Source organism: Cygnus olor, chromosome 1 (genome assembly GCF_009769625.2).
Source record: "Cygnus olor isolate bCygOlo1 chromosome 1, bCygOlo1.pri.v2, whole genome shotgun sequence".
Lineage (NCBI taxonomy): Eukaryota > Metazoa > Chordata > Aves > Anseriformes > Anatidae > Cygnus > Cygnus olor.
This window is the reverse complement of record NC_049169.1, coordinates 68,181,958-68,208,687: the sequence shown is the minus strand read 5'-3', so window position 1 is coordinate 68,208,687 and position 26,730 is coordinate 68,181,958. Positions and strand designations below refer to the sequence as shown.

At 35.0% G+C, this 26,730-nt stretch overlaps 1 long non-coding RNA gene across 1 annotated transcript in view; it reads right to left on the bottom strand.

Annotated features, from left to right (window-relative positions):
* LOC121073217 overlaps nucleotides 1-26,730 on the bottom strand; it is a 49,250-nt gene that overhangs the window by 12,105 nt on the left and 10,415 nt on the right. Inside the window, exons 2-4 of the long non-coding RNA XR_005821569.1 lie at nucleotides 25,105-25,208; nucleotides 22,514-22,628; nucleotides 16,749-16,802 (exon numbers count right to left, since the gene is read on the bottom strand). This is a non-coding gene — a long non-coding RNA (uncharacterized LOC121073217). The remainder of the gene's footprint in view (nucleotides 1-16,748; nucleotides 16,803-22,513; nucleotides 22,629-25,104; nucleotides 25,209-26,730) is intronic.

The following is a 26,730-nucleotide window of genomic DNA, read 5'->3' as shown; positions in this document are numbered from 1 at the left end:
TTCTTTCTTGCAATTCTTCCTTCCTCATTACATTTGAGTCTTGAGTCACTGAACAATTGTTTCAGACTCAGAATCTAATGTCTTTCTCATCTTTTTTCATCCTGATTTGCATCGTCTATAATAAAATAAAATATTTTTCCAGGAACTAAAACATGAAATCATACCATGAGCTGAAAACAAAAGTTAAAGTGCATGCACAGATTATCTGTTCTGCCTAATACAGTCATTTTCAGGCTGAACCAAGGAAAAACAATTGGCAAGACTTAAAAAAGACTCTAGTAATGGTTGGGAGCAGTATATATCTGGAACCTTTCACCTTCAGAATGGATTTGGTCCAGATTGAGAGCAATTTAAAAGAAATATTGACTTCTAGATGCTTAGTGACCTGTGTAAAAATGAATTAATAATTCCAGCTGTTTCCTATAGGCCATCACTAAAATTGTCAGCACTGTTGCCAGACCAAATGGCACCTTCATTGAAAGGTGTAGAGGATTTTTCACTTCATTTATCAATAGAGCACGCATAAATAGGTCACAGACTATCCAAAGAAACTGAAATCCTTCCAAATCCATGGCAGATTCTGTTACATCCTGCAATCCATCACTTAGTCTATGCATGTGTTTTCAAATGGACCATACAATCATGCACACTGGAATATGGGTTTGGATGGCAAGTCACCAACTTTCTCAGAGAGTCACAGTCTTAAGTTATTGGACAGACGTAAACTAATGGTACTGGCCTTCTCTGGAATGAACAGACAGGTGTGATGTGAAGAAAAAAGTGAGGAGCAGGAAAAACATTGACTTTCTTTCCTACAACACAGCTGGACAATGCAGCTAATGTCAGAATTTGTTTTTGGCATAGGCCAGCAATCAGTTACTGTTCAGTGGGAAACAGGATATTAACGGGGGTAAGGGATCTGTCTACCAAAGGTAGATCTTAGAGATGTCAGGGACAGGTCACGACCAAAAGAAGCATCAGCACTTGTATAGGTCTATGTGAAAATTCTGATTTTGCTGAAAGAATTATTCAGTTATAAAAAGTGTAAAGTTTCAGCATGTATATTTTTCTTAAGCTATCTGAGGATGGCTAAATATACATTGTGATCCAAAACTTTAAAAGTGTAATGAAAAATGACTAATAGGTCAAATCAACAGCTTTATATTATAATTAGAAAAACTGTCACCTAAATGGTTTTAAAATGTTATTTATCTTATTCTCTACTGTCATCACAATTGTTCTCTCTTCTTTTTTGGGGGGATGTCAGGCACAAATATATATGACTTGCTTCCCTAGTGCTCTTAATTCCAGAAGATCTCAAGAAACATTTGTCAACCAAATCTTCAGGAGCCATCAAAGCAGCAATGGAAATCAAGATTTCTAGGTTTCTGATTAGCTTTTACCACATTTCCAGGTATAAATAACTTTTCCCATGTGTAAAATGGGCAATTACTCAAAAAATATTATGCAAGAAAGAATTAACATGTGTTGGCAAAAGTCTTTGACATCCTTTGTATACCACAAACGAAGGACAGTACTAACTATATTTATTTTACTAACTGGATATGTATTATAATACAATCATTATTAATATATAGCAAGTAGCTGAATATTTCAAAGATCTTCAGTTCCAGAGAGTGGTTAACGACAGAGAGCCAGCAGCCTGGCTGCTAGTGCAATTTAACTTTCTCCCAGTACCATTTCTACAGCAATACCTAAAACTGACTGAGAACAGAGGCTAAGTGGCCTTCTTGGTGAACAACAAGTACTGAGTGACAACAGTCCAGCTGCTCTTCATGCTGAAGAGTTCAGTCTAAATGATCTGTAATCTATAACTTTTTAATGGTTTTTAGATATAAAGGAAGAGGAAACACAACGTTATATACTATGGTTTAAATGGTAGGACAACTTCCCAAATCTTCACTGACACTCTGAAAGAAGTGAATATGCCTCAATCCTTTTCCATACTTGGTAGGGTCTTAACTATGAATGAAGACAATATCGTTGGAATCCCTTCTCTTAACTTCAGGTGTCTTTACACTGCAGATACTCTGCCTGATTTTGCTGTTTAAGGCTCTTGTCACCAACTGAGGAAGACTAAAAGGCACTTCTAGGCTCCATTCATCTTGACCCAAAATATTTGTCTAAAGTAGTCAGATAAAAATAAATAAATAAATAAATAGCCAGAAACCTCAGATGAAAGTGTCCACACTGCAACTATCTAAAGTTAGGCGAGATTAATCTTGCAATAAAAAGCTGGAAGACTAGAAAGTAGTCTGTTGTCAAGAAAAGGATTCTTGTGCTACTCTGACAGGTAGTTCTGCACTTCTAACAGCCTACAAACATCAAACCCACCCCACAATACTAATATCGGCCTAAGATTTTGGCATCTAAGAAAATGAATCAAAATAATGAGGCCCCCACTTGCAATGTGCATACAATGAGTAAGTAGATGAAACCATGGTAATTAGAAACTCAAATGCAGGCAAAAAATTGCACATAGACTGTGCATCTCTCTTTTTGATTTTTTTTCCCCTCAGGCATTAACTCATCTTGGCCAAACCCTCCTTTCTACAAGTTCAGAGATATTTTAATTTTGAACTTCAAATGAAGTGCAAATAAAACACCAAACAAACTTCGGATGTTACACAATTGTCAGTGGGGCCTATTTTAATATTTAATGACCTGGACACCTGTGACCATCTCAAGAAATAAAAAGAATTAAATTAAAAGGAATTATTGACATAATATAGCACATGATAGTCAGTTAATAAAAATGCATACTTCTAATTGAATGCTGGCACCTAGCCACCAACTAAGCATAACTTCAAAAGCAACAGCTGGGAAAGCATCTTTTAGGTTTTAATTACAGTAGCTCGTAAGCCACTTATCTTTCAACTTTTTGTCTTCAGGAGGCACTTCTGTTTCATAGGAGTGAGTTCAAAGGTATTTGCAACATGTAGGGTAAAGAACTAGCTCTGACACAGTCAAACTTCACTTGTAAATTTGGATTCTGGAGTGAGACAACTATTCTCATCTTTGAAATGAGTCCTTTTTGAGCTTGATACAACACAGGCTTCAGGCTTGTTACTCCAGATTTTTCTGTCTCCAGAAGCAGGATAAGAATTTCTATCATACTTGTTCTTATCTATTATTTGTATTTTAGTATTATTATAGGGCTGCCACCAAAATTGAAGCTTCATTATACAAATATTTTACTATTCAAATATATAGCGAACATACGTAATCCTGGATGATTCAGTCCTGAAAGCGAGAAGGAACTATTTAAGAGTTTAGGAATAGGTATGGAGACAGACCTGAGCCTTGAAAAATGATAAATTATTTAGCTGGATCCAGAAAGCGTTTTTGCTTGTGTTTAGGAATAAGATGTGAAAATCCCATTGACCAGTTACATATTAAAACTCCAAATGAGTTAAAATGATTTGCTTTATTTTTTACCAGGCTTGGCATTTTTCAGGAAAAAGTCCAGAGGGGATAACGACTCATTTCATCTAACATCCCAAGTCTTAAAGTCCATACTCTAGATTTCCTCCACCACTAAATGAGACACAGAGTCAGAGAGAAAAAGTGGAATAGAAAGAATAAGCCACTGAAGGACTTTTCCCACTGTGGCATAGGTTTCTACAGCTTGTATTTGTTCACTGATCAGATAACCAGATAATTTCCTTAGGCTAAAAACCAACATTTTAACTGTTTAAAACTGAACTAATTGAATCTGTCCTGCATTCTCTTTGGGTCTGTGGAACAACTCTTTCCCAAAACCTAGGAAAGTAACTGTCTGTGATTCAAGACCAGAATCTATCTATTTTCCCCCTAATAAACAAAGACAACTGGCAGCTAAAATATGTTTTAAACTAAAATAGAATATATACAATCCAAAAGAATGCTTACTATGTTCTTTATACAATTAATAGGAAAAAAAAAAAACTGTGACTATAAGGATCTTAAAAAGAGGAACGACATCTCATTTGAAATCACACTGATACAAACCAAAAACTATAACAACATTAGGTAACTAAATCTGAAAATTAAAAAAAAAAAAAGTATATTTAACATAATTGGGATGATCTTTAAAGGTGGTTTTCTAGAATGCTACAGACACAGTGAGAAGTTGTGGTACAAGCAGTGAGGCAAAAACAAACAAACAAACAAAAACGTTTTCTTTTTTAAAGCTAGATTAATTTACGACATGGAATATAGGAGTTAGCAAGTGTCATGGAAGGGGTCTGAACAGGAAGAGCTCTGGAGTTCTTTACTGTCCCACAAAAGCAGCATACACAGGAACATCAAAAACTATTGATTTTGCTGGAGGACTTTTTGGATTGTGTTATACAGGATATGATGATAATACTATTAGCTATTACTTAAATGCTAGCTCGAAACAGTTAATAGAAAAGATAGAACTGCTTACCTTTTTGTTTTTGAAAAATTAGAATTTCTTTTAGCCTTTTTGTAGCTTTTCCGGACATAATTCATACAGAAATAACAGGAACAGAAACAGGACTCTGGAAGACTTGTGGTCATCCATTTACTTTGTGGACATGTTTCAGGTCAGATTTTATCAAGAGGCCATGAAAAATCATTACTATGTTTCGTGTCCTGTCCTTCCAAAATGGACAGGGCCCCCAGGACAAAAGAAGACAGATAGGAAAATAGTGCCTTTTACTTCTTAGACATGCATGCATCTGCTGAAGGAATGAGAGGCTCCAGCAACAGGCTTATGAAGAAACTTTTTGCACTCAATTCCAGTCCTTGAGGAAGTGGCAGAACTGTACACTGATCCCTGAATCCTGCTCTCCTCAACTGAAATTGTGCTAGTTCAAATGATAGACAAGAGTGGCCAACAAGGAAAAATATCAGAAATGACAATAAGTGTATCAGACTTCCAAAATACCAAAACTTCAGTCAGCACTATTACAATCTAGGCACTGAATGCAGAGTTGATCACAAATTTTGGGATGTCATGGTTGTAAACCGTTACCTTGATAATTTTTACTTATGTAGCTATAACATATTTAATAAGAGAGTCCAAGATATCTCCACAAACCTTGCATACTCCATTTATACCAAATGATATGAAAAAGAAAAGTTAACAAAGAACCTGTGATCCTGTGCAAACAGGATGACTGGAGTTTATTAATCATAAATGAAGGTGATGAGTAGTTCAGAAGGCATATAAATGAACTGGCAACCTTGCTGAAAGGTCAGCACCTTCCAATAGTAAACTATCTCTGCTCACTTTAATATACTTTTCTAGGTTTAGGGTCAGAAAGCATCCTAAATGCAGCTACTGTATCTGAAGGATGATTTACATCATTTTAGTTTTGTCACGTAACGCTTGCTGTATAATAGCTCTTGGTTTAGAAGTGCAAATAACTTGGTAGTTAGGCTCAACAGAGCCTAGTTAGGACTCAACAGAAACATTTTGACACAAGAAGCAACTGCAAAAGCAGTAAGATTTCCTTTCCAAGACTTTGACCTTCTGCCTCATTGTAATTACAATGACTAGGCCAATACTGAGGTAAAAGTTTGGTATAAAATTTATTTTGTGTTATAGATGCCAGTATACTCTACCCTATGCTAAGGTTAGAGTAGAATAGGAATCCAGTTTTGACTCCTATTTCCACTTTGAAATGAAATTGTTCTCAATTTGCTAACAACTCCACTTTAGATATGTGTACTGTGTCCTTCTGAAGGCAACATTTTCTCTACTGCGCATTTTTTTTAATTAAAATAAACAATTAGTTTTGTGTACTTGTCTTCTTTTGTCACAAATATTTGAGGAAAGGGAGAGAGATCTCTAATGGCATACATCCATTTAGATGTCAGAGAGAGTTTTGTATGTCCAGTAAATTAAGACATCATTTGCTGTCAAGCCTTAAAGAATTTGGCATTTCTATTTATGACAGCTCTCAGAGGACATGCTGTGAAGTACTTTTGCCTGCTTTAGGACCAATTCCATGTGACAAATGCATTAGTTTTTAATACCAGAAGTGGACATATAATTTGATGAAGTATGTCTTTAAGCTGTCAGCTGTTGTCTGCAACCAGCTTTTTACAAAGGCACTCTAAACAAGATCACCCTCAGCTGCCTTGATAATCCAATCTCTTGTTACCCTTTAGCCAGATCAAAGTTAGCTTGAAACCAAAAAAAAAAAAAAAAAAAAAAAAAAAAAAAAAAAAGTCTTCAAATGGGGTTTGGATTAAGACTGTGAAGTTAACAGTTTCTAGAGCTTTCTGTCATCTCCTTTTCATGGGAAACGGCAACGTTCCCTGAAGCACATGGGCTGTGTTCATACCCCCTGTTCCCCACAAGTGGGAGTCTTTCAGGCTGTTGTACGCAGTCAGACAGCATTCATGGAAACACATCTGCTGCTAGGCTATCCACTACTAAATTGACCTGCAATGTCTCTCTTCTACATGTGACTGAGCTCCTTTCCAAAGTCACCATAGTTACCATGAACTCTCTGTGTGAATCCTTTGAGTTCACCTGAGTTTTTCCAAAAATAAGCAGCTTAGAAAAGAACATCTATCAACATGCAGAAATATGACCATTTCAGTAAAAGCATGGCTGCTTTAGACAGCCGCCACTATTTTTCTCTCTAGCATGATAGCAGAATATAGTCCATGTTTTTACCCCAGCTAGGCATAGAAACACTTCTTAAAGTGCATGTTAATTATTATCACTTCTGTTTGACTCACTGAACAGCTGAAAAACACCTAACTAGAACTATGATTCTTTTTCTCTTTACTTTTTTTTTTTTTTCACTGTGAAAAAAAACTATACACCTTTTAAATTACTGGTGTATTATACCCAGCAACAAAATTTCTACACTGTTTTGATTAATTAGCTAATACCTGTGCTACAAAAATAAGTAAGTAACAAGGAAGAAAACATGAAGAATGAGCACTGGTTTTTATTTTTGTAATTTCCACTCTGGTTTGTGAAAAATTTTGGGGACAGCTGCTATAGTCTTATCACTGTATTTTCAGAGCTTTCATTTTGCTGATGTTTTTAACTGCATCCTATCTTAAAGCCAGTCAAATAACAAAAGAATCTGATGCTGCAGATTATGTTATTTGATGAACATTTATGTTATTTGTGAAATAATTTATTCAGCAAAGCTGCAGAAGCTAGTAAAATACATCTAAATATTACTCTTCACATAAATTATTTGATAATGGAAGGTATTGTCAAAGAATATATGTGAAATGCTGTATTATGTAGAGCTTAGGGATATGGTTTAGTGGAGGACTTGTGAGTGTTAGGTCATGGGTTGGACTAGGTGATCTTGGAGGTCTCTTCCAACCTAGGTGATTCTGTGATTCTGTGATTTGGCACTGGTTGTTGCATATCTGACATATACAACAGCTGAAAGAGTGAAAGGGTTTTGAGATTTTTTGAGTCTAAAAGCAGATACCAGTTTCAGAGACTTAATAGTTCAGAAGCATTGAGAATTGAAGCTTCAGGTTGGAATAATCGCCACTCTCATTTACAATTTCAACAGCCTCAGTAACAACATTAATGTTGTGTCTGATGGTACTTAAATTCAATTCCTCCTATTAACATCTCTCTCTCTCTCTTTTTTTTTTTTTTTTCAGTATTCCAGTGGAAATAGTAACAAGTATTTTTTCACTGAAAAATGAAAGGACATACCTAACTACAGTAGCAATTTCATGTATACTACTCATGAATAGATCTAAAATTTTAAGAGAGTCCAAAATATGATTTTATCTACTCACTGAATGCAACAGCAGGGGTAATCAAATCACCCGTGAATGCCTTATTAGATCAATCTCTTTTTGACGCCTCTTTTACATCTTTTATATCTTAAGTGCATTTTTTAAATTAGAATAGGGAGCTACAGGAAAATTATTTTAAGAAAGAATCACATTAATGCTTTCTAGGAAAAAAAGGAATTACATGTGAAACTAAAAAAGGGAAAAAGAAACACATGAAACTAAAGAAAAAAAATATAAATCTAACTGGCACTGTAATATGAACTATTTATCTCTTTTGCCTAAAACCTAGATAGTTGTCCCTACTGCAGACTTCATGCAAGTTGCAGTCTCTAAAGCTTTATTCACATTTTCTTTTCTTTCAATACTCTTTTAAGAGTGGTTATATCTAACAATTGCTAACTTGTGTCTTATTTTTCTTTTTACTATGAAAGTCTGTATTGAAAGACAATAAAGCAGCAGAAGCAGAACTGAAGTGTGGGTTTGTTTATTTTCTATTTCTAAAGAACAATTTAAAATCAAGTAAAATGCCTAGGCTTATTTTTCCTCCTGTCAGTTGAAGTTATGCAATTTGCTAAAGAACTCTATGCCACTGCGATGCTTGCCATGTTACTCAGATATGTCTGCCAATCCAAAGCAGAAGTGATACATGAAGCTCAACGAACTTGCCTTATAGATGATATGAATCAACATGTGTGTTTATTTCCCTTTCTTACATTATTCCCCTCTGCCCTCCGTTTCCAGTTATTGGCAACCATCAGGTCTTCTTCAGTTTGAGGTTCTAGTCTCATGGGTCTATGCCCATGTTCTGCCCCTTATAAGGATCATAGTGATTAAATATTGCTACACCGGATTCTGACTGAACAGACAGACATTTGTGCGATAACATGACTACGAGAGGCAAAAAGTAGAATGCAGGGGATTTGAGAGGTCCACAGATTAATTGAATCCCCACAGGCTCTTCATGACCTTCTAAAAGACATTTTACGGGCTAAGTTATCTCCTAATGTCAATTATAATAACAGTTTAATATCTGATTAGTAGGACTATCTTGAACTGGCAGGAGCATGGACTTGGTCATCTAATATGTCATATCCATCTGTCATGATGCTGAAATTCCCTTTCATTTTTGTTTTAAACAGAAGTTAAAAGTTTTGTCATTGTGAAGACAACCTGGTAAAGGGGACACCTCACTGGTTCCATATCTCACATGATCACAGAATAACAGAAGTATGTTCTGAAGGAATACTGGAAAAGTATTACAAATCATTTTAATTTCACTTTTTAAGTCACAAGTTATTGGCTATTGGAAAATCAGGATGCATGGTCACCCAGCCCTTAGTGGAGTACCACTGATGAATCACTGTTGCAGAGAAAAAGCTTATATTTATAGCATTTTAATTCCTAAAAGTGAGGTAAATGACTCACCTACATGCCAGCATGTTATACTTAATTATATTATTGACACATGAAAAAGCAAGTTCATACTGTAAAGAACAAACAAACAAAAACAACTGAGAGCAAAAAAGAACCTTGCAGGGCTGTTTCTAGAAGCTGCCCACAGTTTCCAGAGGACAGAATCCCATGTTAAAACTCCTAACTTATTAAAAGCAGAGTTTTGAATGATTTTTAGGATCAGGAATTTCCTAATTTCCTTCATTGTTAATGAAAATTCAGCTGACAATTAGAACTCATTGGGGTATATTATATAATGAAGACTTTATGATGTCAATATATTTCATTGGAACATATCAATTTAATTAAAAGTTATGTTGGGTGCTATTGAATTATGATTCTATGATTTGTTTCAGATATATCCTTTTATCACTTACTAACACATTACAGAAGTGAAAAATAAAATTGGGGGAAAGTTGAAATATTACTTCTGACAAAAAAAATTATAATATAAATATTGTGTCTTGATATGAAATCAAACCAAATTTTGAAATATAAGAATTTTTTCAGGCAGTAGAAATTCAGTCACTTATAATTATGCTGTCTTTTGTGTGTGTGTGTGTGTGTTTGTGACTACCTTAGGATCAAAGTGCTAGCTGAAAATCAGACTAAAGCACACCTTTATGTAATTTATAAAATGACAATAATGTTTTCCCTCTTATGTTGGCAAAGAAGCACTATTGTTCTTTCCCTTTTAATATAACATTGCTAGTTTGATTTTTTCTCTAAAAAAATATATTTTAAAAGAAATAATCTTTCTGGATTTTTCATTGGAGCTATTATTCAGCTTTTGCAGCCATGTGAAGGTCTACGCTGTCCCAGAACATTTTCAAATCTCTTCCTGCAGCAATTTCTCTTCAACATGAAAAGTGTTAATCATCATCTCTTGGTGGGCAATTCAAAATTCTTAACCACCACAAGGAAGGCAGATTCACATTGATTTGGTGCAGAAAACAAAACAACTGGGTTAATCTCCAAAGTATTTTTCCCCCTAGACTTTTGCACTAAACAACTTGTTTCTTTTCAGCCTAGCAAACAGTATTCCTAAGCTTAAGAATGCATCCTCTTATTTCATTCAGATTCTGTTGACACAAACCGTTCCTCCAAAGGCACAGAAACACATGCTTTGTGTGTATGATTTCTTCCCCATCATATCTTTATAATCAGCAAAGCATGGTTTTCTACTTTCTAGTTTCATTTCCTTGATGGTTTTGTTCCATCTCCATTATCTTCAGAAGTATATGGCAATAAGTGTGGCCAAATACAAGCAGGATGTCAGAGAGATTGTTTCATTCTTGGAGGTATTCAAGATTCAATTAGATACAGTCCTCAGCAGGTCTGATTAGACCTGCTTTGAGCAGTGAGTTGGACTAGATGAGCCCCAGAGGTCCCTTCCAACTAAAATATCCTATGATTTTATGCTAAATGTTTTATGACAATTTCTACGTGATGTTTTCCTGATCAACTCAGTTGTTTTTGAGCAATAAGCCTTGTTTTCTCTGTAGTGTGTTTTGTTGTTGTTTTTCTCTCAAGTGGTGCTTTGCTCCTAGTATCTCTTACACTTTCCGAGTCTCCCACTGTCTTGACATATTTCTCTCAGAGTTCTTCACTATTGTAAAGGGGAAATTTGAAAGAAGGAAGGGGAGCGTCTAGTGTTTTCTTGACATTATGCCTACCACATATCTGACAATTATTGACATTGGACTAAAAGTTCTTCTGCCTTTCATCTGGTTTAGGGCTCGTTGACTAGCTCTTGCTACTGTAGTTATGTCATATCTACTCCTCAGCTATCTAATCCTACCAGTTCACTGGCTCTTTCTCTGAGCTGGCAAAACAAAAGTGTTTTTTTTTTTTTGTTTGTTTGTTTGTTTTCTTTTTTTGTTTGTTTGGTTTTGGTTTTTTATTGTCCCCCCCACCCCCCACCCGCCCCTCTACTCTGGACAGTGAAGTGGAATATATTAGTTGTATGTAAATATCATACATTTTTGCTGCTCCTGTGATAGAGGCTAAAATTGTCAGTAAAAGGGCTGTGACTGCTTTGGTGGTATTTTATCCACTGCAAAAGTTCATTCAAAAACAACGAATCAAAACCTTTCAGTACAGTTAGCTGGACATTTCTTCTACAGCTGACTTGGCTACAGTAATGTGAATCATAACACCATTACAAACTATGGTCAATAGTATGCTAATGACACTATTACAAAATCAAAAAAAAAGCAAACTTCAAAACTCTTGTTTGGACTTTCCATTAAAGCTGATATCTACAAATATTGCTTAGAATTCCCCCAAACTGATTGCACAATATAATCCGTTTATTGCTATTCAAATTATCCATTTTGCCTGACAGGTTTCAGAAACCTCATTAGAGATTTTTGGATCATCAGAAGTAAGAAAAATTTTCCCAATTCATTTCTGGCAAAATGCTCAGTGCTCCTTTCTATCCCTCTGCTATTCAAAGTCCTCAGATTAGAAACACAATATTCCAATAGCTTCAATATGACACAAATGTTGTGAATAGGTCTGCATTTTTACACCTGAAGCAAAAGCAATCTTTCCTTAGCTCAATGAAAACCAACCAATGTAAAAGAAAAGTTTCTTTCTGTACCAAGGGGATTTGAGGAACTCCAAGATTTTTTCCCTTGTTTATACCCAAACAAGGGTCTTTTTGCCTTTTTAAAATCAAAAATAGTTTCATGCTTGGCTCATTACAGTGAAACCACTGCAGATTAAACCTCTCTATCAATTACAAGCAGCTGAACATCCTTTAGCATCAAACAGAATGACAAAAGGCTACACCATAATGAGTAATGGCTAAGGCCAATTGCTATTTAATTATGTAGATGACTTAACATCCTTTCATTGATGTTATCTGTATGTTTCAGGATGAAAGTTATCGTGCATTGCTTTGCTACAGCTCTTACAGTATACGATAGTAGAATCAAAAAGGAAGTCTTTACCAAATAGAAATGTCTATAACTAGCAAAATATATAATCCCAGCAATACAAGTCACACTTCACTATATATCTACAACAAATATTGTGCAAAAAGAAATCCATGCATGACAGTTTACAGTGAGGAAGAAGCTTGAAAGAGCAACTGCAGCAGTGAAAGCCTAAGTCATGAGCCTGAGCCATTCTACGATTCTATGAGCAGTTCCCATGAAGACATCTGGTCCTCGAATTTTATAAGTGGGAGATAACGAGTGTGAAGTTAGTCCTAGCATGAGAGATATTTCAGATGGGAAGGACCTGTTAGGTCATCTGTCCATCCCCCTGCCTAGGCAGGATTATACTTTGCAGTATCTTCTCAAAAAGATTGCACAGAACAATTTCATATGAGCAGAGGAATGGAGTAAAGGACATAATAGATCTTTTCCATCTCTAACTTCTGCAAGTCAAGAAGTCCAGTTTGTAGCTGGTGTGAGGTGGCTGCAGGCACAAATACTGCAACTACTATAAGAAAGGAAATGTGGAAGAAAATTCTACCCTTGGATCAAGTCATGCAAGTGTATGCAAAATGTGATGCAAGATGTTAGTGAACATGGAAATTATCCCATAAAGCACATTTGCAATTCAGCCATAATGAATGACTTAACTGTGGGCTTGGTGCTGCCTTCATAACAACTTACATATGTATACCTCATCATTTAGACAGATGGATCTATACTTATAAAAATATATGAACTAAGTTCTTTCCACTAATATTATTGATGGGATATTGCACCCATAATTATTTAAGCTTCCAGTTTAAAACCAAAAAAAGATATTATTATAGAAAATATTCCCTTATGTATTTACATTATGTGGATGATAAGGTTTATTTGGCAATTGTTATTTTTATTGAGTTAAATGGAAAGAACACCACCTGAGAGTATATGATGTCAATGCTAGAATAAAGATTGTAATACATCTTTTCCATACACATCCTAAGTGACAATTTGATAATACAAGAAAGAAGCAAATAACATGTATTTAAAATCCTTGTGACAAACACAAAGGAAGAAGTAATACTCTTGAAAAAACAACAATTAAAATCCTTCTTCTGGGAAACTATTAATTGTATTTAAAGCTAAGAATACAAGGGATTCCACTGATTAAACTTAACCACAAAAATCTTCATTTACAGAATTTGGACACAAAATACTAAACAAAAAATAAATAAATAAAACAGACAAGCTGCTGGCTGGACAGATCTTAAAATGAATTTTTTTGCTAAAACAAGGTTTTGTAGAAATGCAAAATTTAAATCTGTCTCTATTTTGTGCTTTCCATAATATTAGGTAATTTTTTTTGATCACTATGACATAATTAGATATAAAGGTGGATTGAGGGAATTTAAAAATAGCATTAAGGTAATAGTGAAAGGCTGAGTCTGAAATTAAAATAGAAAATGCCAGAATATCAAATACAGTATTTTCTAATATGCTGCTGATAGCATGAAGGAAGATAGTTGGCAAATGACGACCTCCTAATAACAATCTCTGTAGATAAAATCTTATGATTAAGAGTGGTACTCAAACATATAGATCATTGGTAGATTAAATCAGCAAAATAACTTGTACATCATAATGGCTTACATAAGCTATGAGCCTATGAGCTTATGAAAACATACATGATCTGAATATGGGCATATGAACTTTTTCAGACATCTTAAAGTTATCCTGATTTCTGTCATATTCTGTTGTTATTTATAAATCTTTGTTAAATATATATGTTGTCAATAATAGTATTTTATAGTTGTTAGATTCAGAATACTTTTTTTATTCAATAACACTTTTTTTATTATTTTGTATGTAATCCTATGGTAGCCTTTGAGTCTTGATTACAAATGCACAATCAGTGTCATTGGAGTAGCTCAGCACTGATCTGTCTGAGGGACAGGTTTCTTAATTAGCACTTACCAAAGAGCAGCGAAGATGCTCTCTTCTATTTTGATGGTGGGGAACTAATCTTGTTGAAACTGCATATAGAGCTTTAGTTCTTATAGAGAGAAATCCTCTACAGAGAATATTTCACATATGTCCTCCAAAAAACTTCACAACTCTGTATTCACAGTGGAGAGTAACTGAGGAAGTATGTTTTTCAAAGATAGTTATATACAACAATAAATAAATAAATAAATAAGACATCAATTTAAAAGTATTTAGGTAATGAGTCTAGAGAAAGGACTTTAATTTTAAAATCAGCTAACATGAAGAAACTGTGACAAGAGGAAAACCCTTAAACAATGTCTAGCTTTAAAAATCAGGAAAAATCAGCTAGAAATGGAGAAGAGAACTAGTTGTCTCAGCCTTGGGGCACAGACCTAGAAGGAAACTAAATCAGACTAAACCATATCAAATTATGTGTCTGTTGAAATACCCATCAAGTACCATCATGAATAACTTTCCCCTACCAGTTAGCATAGATTAAGAAGTTCAGAAATTACTTCCCAACACAGTAATTACGATAGAAACACATTCGTCATTTCCATTCTCGTGTTGGTCTTTCTGTTACTAAAGGTCCAAGAGATGTATATTTTGATAACCAGTGCAGTTCCCTGAAACCTGAAGGTTGGCTCAGCCTTTTTGCCACTACTAATTTTTGTTTGGGTCAGGTATTGTCCTGGTTTCGGCTGGGATAGAGTTAATTTTCTTCCCAGTAGCTGATATAGTAGTGCCTTTTTGAGGTAGGATGAGAATAATAACATACTGATGTTTTAGTTGTTGCAGAGCAGTGCTTACACCAAGGCAAAGACTTTTCAGCTTTTCATACTGCCCTGCCAGTGAGGACGCTGGGGGTACACAAAAAGCTGTAAGGGGACCAGGACCAGAACAAGGACAGCTGACACAAACTGGCCAAAGGGATATCCCATAGCATACAGCATCATGCTGACTAATAAAAATGGGGGGAGCTGGCCAGGAAGGGAGGGCTGGCAGCTCCTTGGGGTCTGGCTGTTATTTTGTTATTTTATTATCATTATTATTATTATTATTATTATTATTGCCCCTTCCTTTACTGTCCCATTAAAGTGTCTTTATCTCAAATAATGAGTTTTTACCTTTTGTTTGTTTGTTTGTTTGGTTTGGTTTCCAATTCTCTCCCCCATCCCACTGCAGTGCAGGGAGTGAGTGAATGGCTGTGTGGCGCTTGCTTAGCTTAGCTGCCTGCTGAGTTAAACCACAACAGTCCACATGCACTGCAGAAAAAGAGTCAGTGTTTCTTTATTCCAGCACCACTGGGGGAGGCAACATAGTTAAATGAATAGTAATCTATAGTCAGCCAGTGATTTTGTTTGTGACTTGGGGCAAGACACTTCACTTCTCCCTTCCTCTTTCTCTCTCTCCTTTCCCACCTGGACTGCTTTGTTCGTTTATATTCTAAGCATTTCCAAGCCAGAGCCCTCTCTTACCAGGTATTTGTATCATGCATAGCAAAATGTTTTATCCTTTTCACGTGGGCTTATGGATGCTGCCATGATACAAATAGTATTTATTTATTTATACTATTATCAGAGAAAGAGAAATGAGGACTCTATTGTGCCAAGCATTGTGCCTAAACAGAAGAAAAAGAAAGTCTCTGCTTGCTAACATTATTGTTCAAACAAGCTGTGATAACAAATAAATTTCAGTCTTTTTTTTTTTATCAACTGCTTTACTCTTTGAGCATGTTTGTAAACACAAGCACATTTATTAGTTCCAAATAAAAATATATATATAAAAAAAAAAAAAAATTTGTTCCGAAGTCATGCAAAAGTATGAATTTTTTTACTCTTCCAGAACAAACAGCAGTAAGAACAAAATGAATGGTAAGAGGTTTTCTTAAGAAGCATATAGTCATTCACAGGTACATTTCACTCAGGTAATTTCACAGAACATTTTGCAAAGGTGAGAATCACACAAACTTCAGTACCACTGTCTAAGATCTACGAAGTGGATGGTATAAGCTGAATAGAGTGGGGATATTTTTGTCTTTGTTGTGATATGGTTATTATAGTTCCATAATCACAAGTATATAGTAAGAAATGAAAGACATATAAATTCTTAAAAAAAATGCCAAATACTTTTTACTTCTTACTGCTCTGAAAAAAATGTTGATTGTCAGACCAAATGCTTTGATCAGCTTTCAGCCTTTAGCCAAACCTGAGTCTATAACTGAGACTCCTTTTTTGTCTCATGCAAAATTTTCAGCAGTGTTCTTTCAGCACCAGCAAATGGACTCCTCCACATTCAAATATCACTTTGGTAATATTCAGGCATCCATTTAGCAATAAAAATGCATCCTGAAAATGCTGCTTATCATTTTGTGTGTGTGTTTTTGTATTGTTGAACCTAAAGCAAACTAGTCAGTTTTCCTGTATGTCAGTAGAAATCTAAAGAAAGCAGCAATATTTTTCCTAATGAAAACCTGCTACATGCACCATTTCATTTTAAAATAGGATCTTTTGGTAGAAAAAGAATAGAAGAAAAGTCCTGATGGCTACACCATACTGTTTGTTATTCCTACACTATCATCTTTTCTGTCTAAGATATGCAAGCTACAGACTTCCTTACTTTGAGGAGGCAGCGCACCAGTTGGCCCATTGTACCTAAAAATGTGCTTCTGATCTGCGGAGCAGAAGAAAAAGAAAGTGGTTGAGGATGTTGAAAAATTAGGAGTTATTTGTGCCTTTTGAGACACTTGGTATCACAGCACTGTCTCATTTGACAGTATAATGCTGTCCTAGCAGGTTAAGCCAGACATGCTTGGTTTCTCAGAAGTAAGTTGGGTAAGGATTTCTGTGCTTTTCTCTGCACTTGTGCTCCATGCAGTGTAAGCAAAGCCCTGATCCACTAGACACATGCCTCGCCTGTGCAGACCACTATGGTATATCATTTTCACTTCATTCTTCTTAATTACTTTTTTCTACAGAGGATTTCTAGAACTACAGGCAATCTTAATCCTAATAAAATGAACATTTAATAAATATTGTTCATACAACCCTTAAAGGCCCCATTGAATTCTAATATATAATCACTTTATTTTAAGCTTTAGGATGTAGATGATAAAATGAACATGGGTGACTCAGAGTAAGTGCAACACATTGACACCTCTCTTACTCTAGAAAGATGCTCTTCTGCAGTGCTTAAAATATAGGTAAAAATCTAGTGATTGATTAGCTAGTTAAGTGATAAGGAGGTATATCAGGCAGGGATGCAGAAAAAGTACAGATGATAAGGACAATCAAGTATCCTTGATCTTGATCTGAAAAAATTACAGTGCTTTCTAATCATTTAAATTATATTTTTAAGTGAGAAAAATCTACTGAACTGATTCTCTAATTTTCTACACATCCTTTTTTCTTTTTTTTTTTTTTTGCATTAAAGACAAAAGCTATTGGAATTGTGTTTTTTTTTCCAGTGGTGTAATCTTTCCTTGAAAAGGAAATTACTGCATCATCAGACTTTCATTTGCCCATATAACATTTATAGTCTTTGATCTCTTACTGGTGTATTATAACACTGATAATTATCTATTTTTACTGTTTTCTGTAATACTATGTGGCATTCTATTGTGTTTTACATTATTAACAATATTATACATATAATACACTTCTGCCAAATCAGGTTGTGGAAGTTGTATGGAATCAGGTAGGCTATTAGGCTTCAAAGTAATGATCTTTATAGGTCACAGGCACACTAAGGACACTCATAAAATATTTTCATTGTGATTTTCAGGACCTTGTACAATTATATTAATATTTCAGATATTTTATGCATTTTATGTTCAAAGGGGAGGGATCTTCATGATCAGAAGACAATGCTCCATTTTCTCATTATATAGCCTCCATTATAATAAAATCCTGTGCTGCGGTGATTCTGCTTTTACTTAAGGATGACTCACAGCGCATCACAGTAATAGCTATTCTTGATTTACTTAGATTGATTGCTGTAATGTCATGAGCTCCTTTTATCAGAATGTCTTCATATCAAGTTTCAAAAGTGTTTCTTTTTCCTTCACTTTGGATATGGTAGGACCTGAAAGACTCACTAAACACACATTTTTTGGTTCATTTTTTTGATGAGTTAACCAACAAGAAGCATTTGCTTCTTAATTTATGAAAGTTTGTGTAGCCTTTTGATAGACGGTGCTATCATGAGGAAATTTTTTTATACGTATTGAAACAGTTTCACCATTTTGTCTGGTAGGTAGCTATAGTCTTCTGAAACACCATTTTGAAATATAGTAGTTATCAGTACTTACATATTGATCCCATTAAAAATATATATATTTTTAAATTAAATCTTAATTTTCTTTTCTTTTTTTTTCTTTCTTTTTCTTTCTTTCTTTCCCTCTTTTCTTTTTTTATTGTTCTAACTTTGCATCTTCATCACTTTCCTCTCTCTCTCCTTTATTTTTTTCTTTTCTTCCTCTGTAAGGACAAACATTCATTACTTTCCAGTGCTTTTGCTTTTTAGAAAGTTTTGACTGCTGTTGGAAGGTTTCTCAAGTGCTTTCATGCTTATGCTGTATAAATTATGCAGTTTCCAGAAGACAGCCAATCACCAAACAGTGAACTACCTCTGAGGACAAATTCTATATGTAATATAATCCAATCACCAGTTATAGTTATCCTATGAAGACAGATAAATGACTTAGACTATATTTTTCTCAGGATTGTCAATATTTTAATGTAATTGCAAGATAACAGTGAAAGTGATAGGAACTGAGACAAAGAAACAAAAGTCTGTTTTCAGAATAGGTTTAACTTGTAAATAAAAATAAAACTCAAACAGCTGATTTTTCTCATACAGAAGTGCACCAAGGCAATAGTCACATATACAGGACACAGGACAACTCTTCTCTCTGCAGATCCAGAAGTAGTACATCTGCTGCAGCTCTCCTCCAGCTGGATTTATGAGTAAATCTATGAGTCTTACTCTTAAAAACCAGTTCATCCTACTGGTATCCATTTGGCTTTCATCTAACCAGCTGATGTAATTGAGACAGAACTGTTACTAACCAAATCTGTTGGATACTAAGGTCAGCCCTGCTTTGCTTTACTTCTTAAAGAACAAATCCAGGTCAGACTTGCTGTGAAGTCTCCTTTGAAGCAATGACATTTGTTCCATTCCCCCTGACACCATGCCCACAGATCAAAGACTTGCCAGAGAGAAAGCCAGAGCAAATTAATGCTATTGGAGATTTCTGCTCCTTATAGCAAAATTTCTAGTCATTCAAACACTATTGCCTTCCTCTTCCTCAACCTTTAGCTTTGGTTGGAAAGTGAAATCAACTGTGTGGGACCAAGCAGGTCTTCCTCTAAGAGGAATAGACTATATACACTTCCATGAGTAGAAAAATTGCCATTATCATCATGCACACAATCAAAACAGAAACGAAATTCATTAAATGCAAAATATATATATATATATATGTGAATGAAGTGACTATGGGTAATTAGCATTAGGCAATGTGATTTAACTTGCTTGAATTGGCTTTTTCCTTTCCTCCCCTCTGACAGGCACAGAGTTCCAACACACTAACAAGTGGTCCAGAAGAGTAGATGTTTATGCCACCAAATACCATTATATAGCTGCTGTTTCAGAGGATTGAAATACTTTTTATATTAAAAAGAAGTGGCATTCAGTTGATAACAGCTAGGGATTGGGAAGGGATTTAAGAGAATGGCAAAAGTAGAGGGACAAAGAAAGGAACTACAGAGAAGATCAGTTGGCTGAAATTTATCCCTTGATTTTAAGCATCATTTTCTGCTAAACCTGATTCAGCATAGAATTGAACTTAGAGGGATTTAAACAAGTTAGGCAACTATTTATTTGCCTTCCTGAAGAAGGACAATTTGCTGAATGTTGTTTTATTGAATCAATGACCTACTACTTTCAGAGAAAATCTAACCACAGTCAACTACAAACTACTATCCCATGCTTGCTTTATTTATTTATTTATTTGATTATTTATTTATTTATTTTCAAAGGTCATGCATTTGTATCCTGAACACCTCTCATCTCCCATTTATAGCAGTATTTCAGGGTTGGTTAAACTTTACAATATTGAATTATGTAAGTTTCTAAAGTACAATTTCCCCATTTCCATTTGTTAGTAGAAAATTTCTACATGTTTAAAAGGTTATGCTTATATACATCTGTATTTACTCACATCTGTGTCATTAGAAACTGATCCAAAAAAAAAAAAAAAAAAAAAAGATATCCGGATGTCTTCTATTTGTGTTGTGGAAACTTAAGATTATGTTTCAGGTACATATTTATGGCTTTTTTCCCCCTGTAGTTAAAAATGTGTGCTTGCATATAGACAGAAGCAGATACAGATATCTTTGAGATATATCTTTAGGTGACAAAGACGTAATCAAGTTCAAAATGTGTGAAAAAGTCTTCTTACTTTGCTATAGCAGTGTCTAAAATGTGCAAATGAGACTGAGATCTCCTTGTACCTGTAGAAGTATAAAACATAGTAAGAGGTACTGTATTCTCCAGTGAAGTTCTTACTTAAGGACATATATTTTGCTTTGTCATGTCTCAGTTCAGAGATGAAAGCCTGAGTAACAAAATGCTTGCCCAAGGCCAAATCAGTGATAGATAATTGCAAGTGCCAGGAAGGTACACCTATCATGTTTTTGCATAGCCAACTTCACTATATACGCTCTCTTGCATCACCACACTGCCTGAAGGCAGCACAGCCAAATCTAAATGATTTTTCTCCTACATTGTTTAATGTGCCCTGTGATCAATCAGAATGAAAAACACTATATAATTGTAGAGTACTTTGCTTCTTATTTCATTTCTTCCAATAATAAATATTGGTTTCCAGTCATGACAAAAGTTAAAGAGCAGAATAGAACGTAGGATTTATTATCTCTTCATTTGTGACAATAAACAGAAATGCATACAGAAACCTAAATCCTATATTTTCCTACAAAATAAGCCCGATTTTCATTATAGCCGTACTAACCTTCAAAAGGAACTTTTTTTTTTTTTTGATCTAGTCATTGATTTCCTTAAAGTTTTTTTATTGCATTCTCATTGGAATAAGATAAGATTTAATACCAAATAATACCAGTAAACCTCATCTTTTCTTTCCCCAATGAATTTTAGGTCTTTTCCATAATCAGACAATCCTTTTGTTCCTGTGGACTACAACATGGTTCTATTTTTTTAAGGTATTTTATAATCTTTTGTCACTGAGCAATAAAGCATTTTACTTTATTTATCCTTAACAATAAACATGATTTTTCTGGTGTGTCTTCATATTCACATTGATACAGGCTTTCGTAATTTATTGTGCATAGCATTATGGTACATAAAATTTGCAATTTAATATAAGTATTTGGTATAGGTGCCATTACATTAGCAGAGAGTTGTAAATGTCTCCAGCATTTGTTAAGTTTTATGACTAATCCTCATCCTAAGTGGTCCCACTGGACAGAGGTGGTGCTTTTCTTCCATACATATCCTCATTTTAGGCCTAAACACTCCATTTCTGATAAGTCATTTAAGAAGAATAAAATTTTCTGCAGTACTTCATTGCCTTGGGCAATGCTTACACTGCAGTCACTGCAGTGTAATGTAGGCAAACTCAAACTAGCCCTCTAAACAACTAGCTTGAGTGCTAGTAACTGCATAGCCAAAATGGCATGGCTCCAGTGCTGGGTTGTATCTCCTACCTGCCATGTGGAGTCATACTACCGTGGTCAAGCCATGTGATGCTGCAGCTGGTTCTCAAGAGAGCCCCTGCAAGATAAAGCTATATAACTTCTAAAGAAAAATTACATCCTTACACTCTGTGTCCACAGCAGTCAGAGGTAAGACACACTGAAATCTTATTATAGGACAGTGTTATCCCAAATTTTACACCATATGGTCAATGCAGCAGATTGAGAGCTGTATGTCCAGCTATTCCCCTTTATGATCTCACCTAAATACAAACTCCCAATCTCATGGCTGGTCACACAATCAAACTCTCAGAGAAAACTCTGACTGTGATCCAGCGTGCATTCATATTGCAGTGACATGAGCTGACCTGCCCCATGTGAGAGAGTCGCTATTGTTTTGCTCACAGAAGTTTAAATCTACATGACTTACATGATCTCACGTTCCAGCCATGGCTGAAAACTAGAAATTGTGTTTCTACATTTTGAAAACAGTGTCTGCTTTCTACGATTCCCCTTTAAATTAACAGTTTAGGCCTTGCAAAGTAGTGTCAGTTTTTCTATCATTGAAAAAGGTTTGGGATGATCTTGTGTTCAACAAGATTATAGCCACTGTTTATGGCAGCTTACAATTTTAGACAGACAGAAACTCACCTAGAGGCAGAATCATTGTTGTCACCCCCATCAGATGTAAAGGCATGTGTTCAGAATCACAGCTTAAATGTAAACTGAAACCAGTAGTTCACAGCTCATCATACAGAGAATTCATCTAAGAAGGGAAAAGAAACACATCTCTGTGAATGAGATCAGGGAACCTTAAACCAACACTGTGCTTAATTTTATTTCATTTACAATGTTGTAAAAAACCCTCAGTTCTAAGTGCTATGTATCTTTAATTCTCACTGATTTTAATGAAAAGAACAAGATAATGACCTCAAAATATAAACACAAAAATCTCATCTAAATAAATCTCCATCCCTGGTGATACTCAAAAGCTCAACATGGTCCTGGCCAAACGGCTGTTGATAACCCTGCTTGAGCTTAAGGGTTGGACAAGATGATGTCCAGAGGTCCCTTCCAGCCTCAACCTTTCTGTGATTCTCTGAAGTCAGGGATAATGCTGGATTTCATAAGCAGTCCCTAACATGTAATGTTAGAAGACTTTATATACTTGTCACATTACTGAAGTGACTGATAGTGTTCACAGGAATATATTTTTCCTCATCACATTACAGTTTATAAAGATTGAACATACATGTCACTGCTTCACTACAGAATTCTCAGAGTCATATTCTTGTTTTTGTCTCAACTATACTTAGTCTTGGAAAACAGAATTTAGTCTTGGCAGAAGAAAAACAATGATTTATAAGCATTTTCTTTTGAAGTGTGTGTTCTCTAGAATTACCACAGAGGGAATTTGATCTCTTGAAGTTCAACTTTCGAAAGCCTATTGCAAGTACAATATGGATAAGAGACTTGTCATTTCATTAATGAAGAGTGACCAGTTGTCACCCTCACATGGGAAAAAAAAATTGTGACACGAGCAATGAAGGACCATGAGACAAACCAAATGTAAATACCGATGGTTTAAAGAGATAATTAAAGCTCTTGAGACTGCAATTATGACAAGGCAGCGTGACAAGGCACACGTATGTCGACAGACTATATTGACAGAATCTGTCCAAGAAATCCTTTTTGTACAATATATCTGTCTGTCACATCTTTGGACTGCACATGCATTTATTGACTTTGTGTTAGCATAGATCTCAAAATTTGTCCCTTTGCCTTATTACTCAATGACACTTGGTTAAATATGTTGTGACTTCAAACACCAGCCTTCCTGCAGCTATTTATCTAAAACTTTGAATTAAATGTGTACATTACTAAGTGATGTTTCCATTCCATACATTATACATATTATGTTACAGATTTCAAGTTAAGATGAGTGAATATGTATGCATATATTTGGACACTGTACTTCCTAAGAATACAGGAACCATCCAAATTAGTTCTGATCTTTGGACATGCAATTAATTTTCAAAGGAACTTACAAATATGGAAGCTAAAATTAAATTTGAAGTTATAGCTATGAAACTTAGCACCTGCTCCTTTCCTCTGCCTGTCAGGACAGACGTGAATTCTTTGTTTTAAGCCTCCTGACCCATCCCAGAAAAGAGGGACTTCGGCCACAGAAGGAGCAGAGTGGTATGGCACAACTGGAGGGACTCCAGCTCTCCATTACAAAGTCAGAGGCACTGGCATCTGGCTGCTGTTTGAGGACATCTTTTAGACAGAAAGAAACTGAAAAAGAAAACTGCTTTCACCAAGTTCTTCTCCTTTTCTTTGATATTCAAGTAGGTCTTTCTCTCACTAGCCAAATTGTTTCTTATAATGTTTTTCTATGAGAAAAAGGGCATGCCAATGCATGCTGATACATGAAAAGCACTATACTGACAGAATTTATTTTTATGTCTATAGGAAGAAAGATAATATTCAGCATTTGTATACAGAGATTTATTCATATATGTTTGGCATATTAAGGAATTGTCAAACAAGGATTCTTAGCAAATAAATGGTTCAAATCGGTCAGTAACATCCCTCACATAATAAACACAGAAATGCATTGAAAATAGTTTCCATCTTTAGATGGAATGCAGTATTCTCATTTGATTAATTTTATTACTTTTAACATTTGATTTTATTATACCAGCAAGAAACACACACCCTGTTTTAACCACCAAAACAAATCAAGAAAAACCCTACCCTCCATTAAAACTCTGACATTCTAATCCTTTATACATATGTGTCTATATATATATAAATTTAATTAACTCTTGAAGTGAGTTTATACTGAGTCTTACTCAACTTTATAACTCAGTTGCCAGTAGAAAAAGACAAAGTCTCCTCCAAAACGCATGTAAGCATTTCCTTCTATACATCTCATGATCTCCAGGATTCAGATGACTGTAAATTAAGAAGAAAATCATCTTTCATTTAGTGAGTAATGCATTTTAAACACTCGCAGCTTGACAAAAGAGAGCTAAAACTGTGATGTACTGTTTCAGAAGAAACTGACAGATGAATATGAAGGTCCAAACATAAATTATTTTTCTTTGTTTTAAAGAAGGTTTCATTGTTTCAGGTAACCTGTCTTATTGGTTTTGAAAGATCAGTGGTGGACTCAGTGGACTCACAGAGATTTTATGATAAATTTGAAGGTCTGTTCCAAAGGACTAATTTCTTACCTTTCATGATTGTACTAGCTCCTTGTTTACTAACATTTTGGTGGCCATTTTAGGAAGAACGTAAATCTTCTAATGTTTCTAATTGAATTATGGTTGTAGAAATCCTCCAGCTAATATTGTTGACTCTGCTCTCACAAGATAGCGAAAGGGTCACCACGGAAATTTTTTAATTAATTTATTTTTTAAAGACAGAAGTTACAGGTCTAATACTGCTTATAACTGTGGAAGTAATCAGCCCTTCTGAGAGTGAGAGGAACTTGGAGAAGGAGAAAGTTTCTGTTGGCTTTTGAAAATTCTTGGCCAAAATCACAGTTCCTAAAGATAATTCTTATTTAAACATATAACCAGAGCATAGGAAAAGGGGAATATGAGACTAACAAAAAAAAAAAAAGTCTGGCAAATGCATGAATACACAAGAGCAAGGAAGTACGGGGAAATTGCAGATATAGAGAGCGGAATGGAAGGGAGGTCCCAGAAACAACTTGAACCTGGAGAACAGAAGGTGAAGGGAAAACTAAGACACACTACCCAGCTGCTTTGCATTGCTTTGCCAATGCAAAGCATCTGTAAATGCAGCTTAACTGGCCAGTTCACTCTGGCATATTCGCAGTGCTCCAGATTGACATACTGCTCCTAATGTGCATCTACAAATATGTGTCCACAAATAATCAAATAATTAACAGAAAGAAAACCTAAGTTTGATGTTTCTTTTTCAACTCATTATGAAATAGCACAGGGCAAAAATTCTTTTCTTTTTTTTTTTTCTGTAGATGTATTAAAGTAAAATAAACAACTGAACTCTGTCCTGTAATGATACAAAGAGAGAACAATCAATATTTAAAAAATCATTATAATGTGATGACAAACATATTGGGTGAAGACCAGAAGTGCAGGTGACGGGAGGGATTTGTATTTTCCTTGCAGTGGAAAAAAACAAACCTTGCAGTGGAGGGTAAAAAAAAAAAAAAAAAAAAAGGATACCTAGCTTTAACTAGTTTTAACCCCAACCATCAACTCCAGAAAGCCAGAAAGTCTCCTTGATAACTGAGAAGTATGGTTGTTAATAAAGCCTCCATCTTTGCTTAAAGCTTATACACTGTAGGTAAAAGTCTCTTTCCTCAATGAAATATAGATAGTAATTTCCTCATTGAAAAGTACCTGGATGTACTGGTTTCACCCACTACTACAATTCAATAATTCTGGAGAGACTACATAAAACCTCCTATATACTTCTTCCTCTTAGCCTTTGAAGTTCTAAGAAAAACAAAATAGTACTGACTTCCCTGTTACTCAGATCTGAAGAATTATCCTTCCTAAATGCAATAGTCAGATCTGGTGTCTTTCCAAAGTCAAATTTCCAAGGATGGCTATGTAATTAAAATATAAATAAATCTCTATTTATTATTACCATTTCCCACAGCAGTCCTTCACTGCCAGACCAGTCAAGTCTAAGTTACATGTGAAAGCTTCAAAGAATTAACTGTGGTGAACCTGAATGGGTCCTTGCTGAACAGCACACTTGTTTAACAATAATTTCTTTTGTGAATTTGCTAATTCTTCTACATTTTGTTTGGATTGCTATAGGCTTTAAATGGAATATTATATGATAATACCAACTGGAGAAAC